Here is a 10,381-nt window from a genome sequence, read left to right as displayed (position 1 = left end):
ACCTCCCAGCAAGTCACATAAGCATAAAATGATACGGGGGAAGCAGTAAATAGGGGATCGGAGCTAATACTCTCAAAATTACCGGCATGGTCGTTACATCCTCCCCCTCTTAAAACAATCGTTTGTCCTCGAACGAGCATGGAGACATACCTGAAGTGGTGAAAAGATGAGGATAACGGCTGCACATATGATGCTCGGTCTCCCAAGTTGCCTACTCGACCTGAAGCGATGTTCTTTGACCTCAGCTTTTGAACCTTCCTGTCCAAAATAGCCATTGGTTCCTCAATAATCCTTGTCTAACTGAACTGAGCTGAAATCTAACACATGAGACGCATCACCGTGATACTTCCAAAGCATAGAAACATGGAATACCGGATGAACTCCTGCTAGAGTGGGAGGCAAGGCAAGCTCATAAGAAACCTCCCCAACTCACCGCAACACCTCGAATGGGCCAATAAACCTTGGGCTCAGCTTGACCTTCTTCCTGAACCTCATAACACCCTTCATGGGCGAAACCCAGAGCAAGACCCTCTCTCCAACCATGAATGCAACGTCACGAACCTTCCGATCCACATACCTCTTCTGACTGGACTGGGCTATGCGAAGTCGATCCTGAATCACCTTAACCTTCTCCAAAGCATCCTCAACCAAGTCAGTACCTAATAGCCTAGCCTCGCCCGTCTCGAACCAACCCACTGGAGACCGACACCGCCTACCATATAAAGCCTTATACGGTGCCATCTGAATGCTCGACTAATAAATGTTGTTGTAGGCAAACTCCGCAAATGGTAAGAACTGATCCCAAGAACCCCTAAACTCCATCACACATGCACAGAGCATATCTTCCAGTATCTGAATAGTGCGCTCGGGCTGTCCGTCCGTCTGAGGGTGAAATATTATGCTCAACTCAACCCGATTACGTAACTCATGTTGTAAGGCCCGGTCAGAGACGATAGATACCAGCATGCCATGGAGCTTGACAATCTCACATATATAAACTCGAGCCAGCTGCTCGGAAGAATAAATGAGCCGACTTGGTCAACCTATTCACAATCACCCAAACAACATCAAACTTTCGCTTACTCTATGGAAGCCCAAAAACAAAATCCATAGTGATCCGCTCCCATCGAGATAATAATGATGAGGTTCTTCGTCAAAAAGGCCGGGCTCGAGTTCACCCTGAGCCACCTCATCCGATTATATCGACCTCAACATTTTCGAGGTTTAATAAAACTCCAACACCGATTAACGAAGTCCTTCTTTGCCAGTAACAACAAAGGCAAGGATCGAGGTTGAATGAGCTGGTTCATCTGGGTGAGGACCATCGATGTTATTCCCAAGGAGTTCCTGCCGTTCCCTGAGGAATAGAACTTTGAATGTGAGTGAAATTCTTCTCTTTTGTTCTTTTCCATAAACTTGCTGCTACTTCAACATACGACAAACGCAAATGGCAGGACTTGTCGAAGGGCAAGTGGGAAGCGAAACACCACGGTACACATCATAGTGTTTCTTTCCTCATTAAGAATGTCTTTCTTCATGTGACCTGATTCCTCTATCGTAGGTATTGGTGAGTTCTTCGAGATGAGGCCGCCCCCTACCGGGGAGGAAGTAGGATCTTCGGCTCCAAAGCCACAGGAGGATAACAAGAGAAAAAGATCCTCGAAGAATGAGGACACTCAAAGCTAAGCAGAGCCCGCTCGGAGGCGTATGAAAAACATCTTCATCAACGTTGATATTGACTCGGTCCACCAGTTCATGGACGATGACGGTAACGAGATGGAGGGTTCGACGCTACTAACTCGAACCAGGAAATCTTCCAAGGCTATCAAGCCTGCTGAGATCGGGGCTCCTAGCCTTGAGGAAGGAACTTTAAAAGAAAAGGGGGACCGAGCTTCGAAGCTCGTATGCCTGAACAAAGCACCTCGGGTGATCTCCCCGAGGCCATGACAGTAGGTCAACCCTCGTCATTTCAGGCTTTCTCCGAGGATACCACTAGGGATGCTCAAAACTTGAAGACGCTCGAGCTAGGCGGAGTCCCGAGTGAAAACGACCCCTTCCAGGGTTATTTTGTTGGGGTCGATGAGGCCGACCAAGCGGATGCGAGCTCAATCTTGGAGGAGGCTCAGCCTCTTTGCTCAATTGTAAGTTTTTATTGGCACTGCAATTTCCCCAGTGCCATACTTTTCTTCTTTTGTCTAATTGATCATTCCTTTCCTTTGGATAGGCCTTCGACAAATTGAAGACCGAATTGTGCCATTGTGAAGTCGAATTGCGTAGGGCTTTGAATGAGGAAAAAACCCTTAGGCTCCTCCTTGTCAAAAAGGAGGAAGAACTGAAGCATCTTCGATATGAGTTCACCAAAGCTCGTGAATACGGGGGTGAGTTAGAAAAGCAGGTAACCTCTGTTCTGAAAAAATACGGGCTACCTCTCCCGTCATCGGGGGCTAATACTTTAATGTCTCAGCTGCAGCAAAAGCCAGATATGATTGGCAGCTCCGGGGCAAGGTTGATCAAGTCCGAGCTGAGTACAATAAATGGAAGGCGAAGATGGACGCCCTCGTTGTTGCTAAAAATGATGCACTAGCAAAGGTATCAGCCCTCGAGGTTTAACTTCAGAATGCTCAAGGGAGCAACTTGGTTCAGGCTGGTAGAATAGCCGAGCTCGAGGCTGGCCTTGCCAAGGCCAAGGCCGAAGTTGTGGAAGTCAGGGCCGAGGCCAGAGAAATACAAGCCAAGGCCGACAGGACGGTGGCCATCTGTTTGAAGGATGCTGCCGAGCTAAGATGGAATTGAGGGAGGTTTGTGACCGAGAGAAAAGAAGCAATGACTATGCCTGACGCCGATCCCGGGGGGAGACCCTCGAAGAGGTTCATGCTAAGGCTTTGATCTTTCCGAGGAGATAAATCAAGATAAGGCAGATGAGGCTGATGCCAAATTTGTCCTTTCCTCCGAAGATGATGATAAAGTCGAAGATGACGAAGAGGAGGAGGCTGGCGAAGAAGCTACTCCCGGGGAAGAGGCTGGTCCCGGGGAAGCGACAGGTCCGGCGGGGAATGCCCCTCTGGAGTAGGTAGAATTTTTCTATCTTTTTGTAATTTTTTTGCTTTGTAGGACTCATGTGTAATATCTTTTTGTATATATAAAAAGGAAAGGAGTTTCCTTGATCGTTTGCCTTCAATTTTTTTACAAAATTTGCTCGATTTTTCCTTCAAAGTTTGCTTGATTTTTGATGTTACAACCTCTGAGCGTTGAATCAAATTTGGGGTAGAGTAGACCCTCAAATTTTGTGTTTTGATCAATGATCGAAAATAGGTTACCACTTAAGGTTCGATCTTTGAGCTAAGTTTTTGCTTGGGACTTTTGAGTCCGAGCTGGGTAAGGTCTCGAGCATGGTGTGCTTCGGCCTTTGAGCTCCTTAAATGTTGGCCTTTAGGCTCTTTAGGTTGGCCCTTAGGCTCTTTTAGGTTAGCCCTTAGGCTCTTTTAGGTTGGCCCTTAGGCTCTTTAGGTAGGGCCAATTTGGCATCTAAAATGGCTATGAATTTTTCCCTCTTTTCGGCTAAAAGACTCAATGAAAATTTTGTATGCCTTAGCATGTGTATTTTGTACCCGTTTGGGTTTTTCGAAGGTTTGATTGATTGGAACCTCGTTTGTAATTTAATATGAAACGTTAATGGAATAATTCTTGAGGATTTTTCGAAGGCTGATGTTATCGATGCTTTCACATTATTCAAGGGCCGATTATATCAAAGCCCTTTATAGTTTGATTTTGCCAAGGGTAGCCCAATTTAACCATTTTTTTTAGTATATGTAGGCCTTTTAGATTTATGGCGGAAGTTGGACGTCTCCGAGCCGCATTATTTCGTTCGTAGCCTTTTACATGACCGTAGTCTTTTATATAGCCGTAGCCTTTAGTCCCCGAGTGTAATGGCCTTGGCCTTAATATCGAGGGGATGCCTCTTTGAGGTCTTATGAGCTCGGGCGTGCCTCTTTGAGGTCTTATAAGTTTGAGTGTGTCTCTTTGAGGTCTTATAAGTTTGAGTATTCAATGACTCGATGCATCGATTGTCGATGACAGTCCCCGAGTATTCGGGTGTATTCGGGGTTTTCGCCCTTGAGCCGTTAAATGTGAAAATAGTAGACTTCTTTTAGGCACAAAGTGTTTTGATATAATAAGAATGCTTCTTCAAATAATTGATACATGCATACACGTTTTGCTGCTGGGGGCTCGACTATTCTACATGGGCACGGTTCATTTGACCGTTTGGCCTATTACAACATTCCCCTAATGAGGCCCTCCTTGGCATGGATTGCTTTCTTCGAGAATGCGTCCCCCGAGGGTGAGGCCCCCCAGTGTTCGAGGTTGATTGAAAAGAAGCCTTGAATACTTGTTGAATATTCCTTAGGTAGCATATAGGTGTTACCTCATTGAAAAAACCCATTTGGGTTAAAACCCGATCTAAGGGAAAAAGAGTGAAACGCATGCTTTAAAACCCAAGGTCTTCGAGCTAAAAGGTACCTTGATGTTTCCAATCGAACATCTACAAGGAGTTAGCTTTAAATACAAATGGAAAAAGGGGAGAAGGTCATACCTCAGCAATAGTAGCGCTTGAGCAACGATACATTCCAATTGTTTGATAGTTGCTCGCCATCCATTGTGCTAAGTTTGTAGGATCATTTCCCTACGACTCCGAGGACACGGTACGTTCCTTCCCAATTGGGGTCTATCTTTCCTTTGTTTGGGTCTCGAGTGATGAGAGTGACCTTCCTTAGGACTAATTCCTCGACTCAAAAATATTGAAGGTTCGTACTTCTATTTTAATACCTTTCGATCCTTTATTTTTGCGCGGCCATACGAATTTATGCGGCCTCACGTTTTTCATCTGGTAGTTCGAGAGAAGTGTTCATAGCTTCGCGATTTGAGTCCTCGGTGGCATGCTGAAACCTGACTCTAGGTTCCTCGACTTCGACTGGGATCAATGCTTCGGACCCGTATACCAAAGAAAACGGGTTTCCCCCGTGCTTGATTTTGACGTCGTTCGATATACCCATAGCAGTTCGGGCAACACTTCTCTCTATTTCCTCTTTGCATCATCTAACCTTTTCTTTAAGTTTCAAATGATGGTTTTGTTTGTGGACTCGGCCTGACCATTTGCACTTGGGTGGAAAGGCACTGATAGAATCCTTTTGATTTTATGGTCCTCGAGGAATTTTGATACTTTGCTGCCGATGAACTGTTTCCTATTGTCACATGCTATTTCGGCAGGTATCCCGAACCGATATATGATGTGGTCCCATATGAAGTCGATGACTTCTTTTTCTCTTATTTTCTCGAAGGCCTACGCTTCTACCCATTATGAGAAGTAGTCAGTCATAAACAAAATAAATTTAGCTTTACCTGGCGCCATTGGTAGGGGGCCGACGATGTCCATCCCCCATTTCATGAATGGCCACGGGGATATGACCGAATGGAGTTGTTCACCGGGATGCTGGATCATCGGTGCAAATCTTTGGCATTTATCACACCTTCGAACGAACTCCTTGGTATCCGTTTCCATGCTATCCCAATAATACCCCGCTCTGATCACCTTGCGAACCAAAGAGTCGGCGCCAGAATAGTTCCCACAAGTGTCCTCGTGGATTTCTCGTAATACATAATCGGTGTCCCCGAGTCCCAAGCATACTGCCAGTGGTCCATCAAAGGTTCTTCTATACAACGTTCCATTTTCATCAAGTGAGAATCGAGCTGCTTTGGCTCAAAGTGCTCTCGACTCTTATGAGTCTGTGGGGAGCTTCCCATGCTTCAAATAGTCGATGTACTTATTCCTCCAATCCCACGTTAAATATGTTGAACTAATTTTTGCATGGCCTTCTTCGATCACCGACCTCGGTAGTTGGACGACAGTCCCCGGGACGATATCATCTTCTTCAATCGACGACCCCAAATTTGCAAGTGCATCGTCCTCGCTATTCTGTTCTCGAGGTACATGGTCGAGTGTCCATTCCTTGAAGCGGTCTAATGTCACTTGAAGTTTTTCTAAATACCTCTGCATTTCATTGTCCTGAACCTCGAAGCTCGCGTTTACTTTATTTACCACCAAAAGGGAGTCACACTTTGCCTCGATAACCTCTGCTCCAAGTCCCTTGGCTAGTTCGAGACCTGCAATCATGGCCTCATACTCGGCCTCACTGTTAGTCAATATAGATGTTTTGATAGATTGCCTAATGACACTGCCCGTAGGTGGTTTTAAAACGATGCCAAGCCTGGATCCTTTTACATTCGAGGCACCGTCTGTAAAAAGGGTCCATACCCCCGATGACGTACCCGTTTTTAGCAAGAGTTCCTTTTCTACTTTGGGTGCGAGGGTAGGCTCGAAAACGGCCACGAAGTCTACCAAAATTTGAGACTTGATAGCCATTCGAGGTTGATATTCGATATCATACCCTCCAAGTTTGATGGCCCATTTGGCCAATCTGCCCGACAATTCGGGCTTATGCAAGACACTTCGAAGTGGGTACGTAGTCAATACACATATAGGGTGGCATTGAAAATATGGTTTTAATTTCCTAGATGCGCTTATTAATGCAAGAGCTAACTTTTCCAAATGTGTGTACCTGGTTTCAGCATCTCTTTGCGTCCGACTCACGTAACAGACAGGAAATTGCGTACCTTACTCTTCTCGAACCAATACGCTACTTATCGCCACCTCGGACAAGGATAAATACAAGTAGAGTGTTTCATCTTCCTTCGGAATATGGAGCAGGGTGGGGCTCGAGAGATACTGTTTTAATTCTTCCAAGGCTTGTTGGCACTCCGGAGTCTATGCGAAGTTGTTCTTCTTCTTGAGTAGGGAAAAGAAATGGTGGCTCCAATGTGATGACCTCGAGATAAATCGGCCGAGGGCAGCTATCCGTTCGGTCAGTCGATGTATGGCTTTCACATTGTTCACTACGATGATTTCCTCGATGTCTTTGATTTTATCGGGGTTGATCTCGATACCTCTGTTCGACACCACAAAGCCTAAGAACTTGCCCGAGCTGACTCCAAAAGCGCATTTCTCGGGGTTGAGCTTCATGTTGTACTTTTTTAGGATATCGAACGTCACCTGCAAATGGGTCAAATGGTCCTCTGCGCGCAGAGACTTAACTAGCTTGTCATCAATACAAACTTCCATGGATTTGCCTGTTTGATGTTCGAACATCTTATTAACTAGGCGTTGATATGTGGCTCCTGCATTTTTTAGCACGGAGGGCATTACATCATTACAATATGTACCATACTTCGTGATGAACGGAGTCTTTTCTTGTTCCTCCGAGTTCATTTGAATTTGGTTGTACATGGAGTAGGCATCGACAAAAGTAAGGATCTCGTGGCCGGTCGTAGCATCGATGAAACGATCGATGTTGGGAAATGGGAAAGAATCTTTAGGGTATGCTTTGTTCAAATCTTTGTAGTCTACACACATTCTAAGTTTATTCCCCTTTTTGGGGACTACCACTACGTTAGCTAGCCATTCGGGATATTTTACTTCCCTAATAGATCCTATCTTGAGAAGATTGGTTACCTCTTCTTTGACGAACGCATGCTTTACCTCGGACTGAGGTCTCCTTTTTTGCTTCACCGATTTAAATTTGGGATCGACACTTAGTCGATGGGTAGTTATCTCCGGTGGGATCCTTGTCATATCTAAGTGGGACCAGGCGAAGCAATCAATGTTATTGATAAGAAATTGAATGAGCTTTTTCCTGAGTTTGGGGGTTAACCCCGTCCCCAAGTATGCCTTTCGTTCTGGAAGGTGCTCGATCAATATGGCCTGCTCGAGTTCTTTGACCGTGGACTTTGTCGCATCTGATTCCTCGGGGGCAACGAAGGCTCGGGGGTGAGGAAATCTTCTTCTTTGTCCTCGACCACTTGTTCATCGATCACCTGTCCCCCGGGCTCAACTGAGGGTATAGGCTGTAATTGCTATTTGGCCACATGTTTGTCCTTTGACTTTTCCGATGTGGATGGTGTCGATACCGGTGCTAAGTCGTGTACTGCAAACATCTCCTTAGCTGCATGCTGCTCTCCGTATATGGTTTTCACGCCATCCTTTGTTGGGAACTTCATCATTTGATGAAGGGTCGATGGCAGCGCCCTCATGCTATGGATCCACGGCCTTCATTACAAAGCATTACACCTCATGTCACCTTCGATGACATTAAATTTTGTATCTTGTATGGTTCCGGCCACGTTTACTGGGTGCATGATTTCCCCCTTTGTTGTTTCACTCGCCATGTTGAAGATATTCAAGACTCGAGATGATGGTATGATTTCACCGAGCAACCCGAGCTTCTCCACGACCCTTGACCTGATTATATTTGCCAAACTACCTGGATCCACGAGAACACGTTTAACTTGAACTTTATTTAAAAGGATAGAAATTACCAGAGCATCGTTGTGAGGCTGAGATAAGGTCTCGATGTCTTCTTCGCTGAATGTGAGGGTGTCCTCAGGCATGTAGTCCTGAGTCCGTTTTCCCTTGTGATGGATACTTTGGTACATTTAAATATAGGTCCCTATGGGACGTCGACTCCACCAATGATCATGTGAATGACATGTTGAGGTTCTTCAGGTTCATTTTTCCTATTTGCATTTCTCTCTCGGAAATGGTTCTTGGCCCGGTCGTTGAGAAATTCACGAAGATGCTCCTCGTTGAACAACCGCGCTATCTCCTCTCTAAGCTGCCTGCAATCCTCGATCCTATGCCCATCAGTACCATGATATTTTCATATCAAGCTGGGGTTCCTCTAAGAAGGATCTGTCTGTATAGGCTTGGGCCATCTAGTATCTCTAATTTTTCCAATGGCTGAGACGATACCAGAGGCATCGACGTTGAAGTTGTACTCCGATAATCGGGGTGCCTCTGCCGGTCCCAAGTGCCTATCAAACCCGGTTTTGCTCATGAGTCCCCGGGAACTTTGACCTCGATCTTCTCTTTGATTGTTCTGAGGTATTTTACGCCTTGAAATGTTCCTTCGATCCTCGATGATTGGCTGATATCTTTCCTTATTCGACCTTGACTCCCTGTCTGCATTTCCTGACCCCTTTGCTAGTAACCTGCTCGGATAAACTAAGCTCGAGGGGGCTCCCAACTAGTCATCCTCGTCCCTAATTATTGATTGGTACTCGTTATGCACATCCGCCCAAGTCACGGCGTGATACTCGATCAAGTTCTGCTTCAGCTGCTTTGAAGCTATCGAACTTCGTCTATTTAGCCCCTTAGTGAAGGCTTGTACGGCCCAGTCATCGGAGACCGGTGGTAAGTCCATCCGTACTAACTGGAAGCGGGAGACAAATTCCCCCAGCATCCCATTCTCCCTTTTCTTTATTTTGAATACATCGCACTTCCTTGTTGTGACTATTATGGCAGCAGCATGTGCCTTTACAAATGAGTCTGCCAACACAGAAAACGAATCAATAGAGTTCGGGGGTTAGTTATGGTACCAGATCATGGCACCCTTAGACATAGTTTCCCCAAACTTTTTTAGCAAAACGGACTCAATCTCATCGTCTTCTAAATCATTTCCTTTTATGCCACAAGTATACGTGGTGATGTGCTCGTTAGGATCAGTGGTCCCGCTGTATTTTTGGATGTCTGGCATCCGAAACTTCTTCAGGATGGGCTTCGGAGCCGCACTCTGGAGGAATTGCGTTTGCACAAATTTCTTCGAGTCCAGTCCTTTCAAAATCGGAGGTGCTCCCAGTATTTGGTCGAGCCTCGAGTTGTATGTTTCCACCTTTTTGTCGTTCTCCTCAATCCTTTTCTCCCCTGAATCGATCCTCTTCGTGAGTTCCTCAAGCATTCTAATGATGGCAGGGTCAGTCCCCGAGCCATTGTTGCTTGATCTCTCCGGGGTTGGCTCAACACGATGAGCGGTTTCTGGCCCAGCCACGCTCGGAGTCTTTTGCTAACTTTGTAACTGGGCGATAGCAACTTGTTGTGTTTGCAAAATCTCAAAAATCACTTGTATGCTAACTTCCCTTTCTCCTTGAGCCTGCGTCCTTTGAGCACCAGGTTGATCTCCTCCGCGTACATTTCCTTCGACATTAGTGTCCAGATCGACGTTCACGGCAATGCGTGAACCAACATCGACGGGGTTTGGCGCTGGTGCTACCCCAGGGTTTAGCGGTGGCACACCGGTCCCAGCAGCTATTGCATTGTTTTCTCCATAGGATCGGAGACCGTCGTTTCCATGCACGGGTACGTTTGCCGAGCTACACATATCTTAGCCTGAAATCAAAGAATCTTCGACAAGGAAAAGTGTGAAGAATAACGTGTGTTATCAACAAACTACACTAAAATAATCACTATTATCTTTAGCCCCATGGTGGGCGCCAA

Source organism: Nicotiana attenuata, unplaced genomic scaffold (assembly GCF_001879085.1).
Source record: "Nicotiana attenuata strain UT unplaced genomic scaffold, NIATTr2, whole genome shotgun sequence".
Lineage (NCBI taxonomy): Eukaryota > Viridiplantae > Streptophyta > Magnoliopsida > Solanales > Solanaceae > Nicotiana > Nicotiana attenuata.
This window is presented reverse-complemented; position numbering follows the sequence as displayed.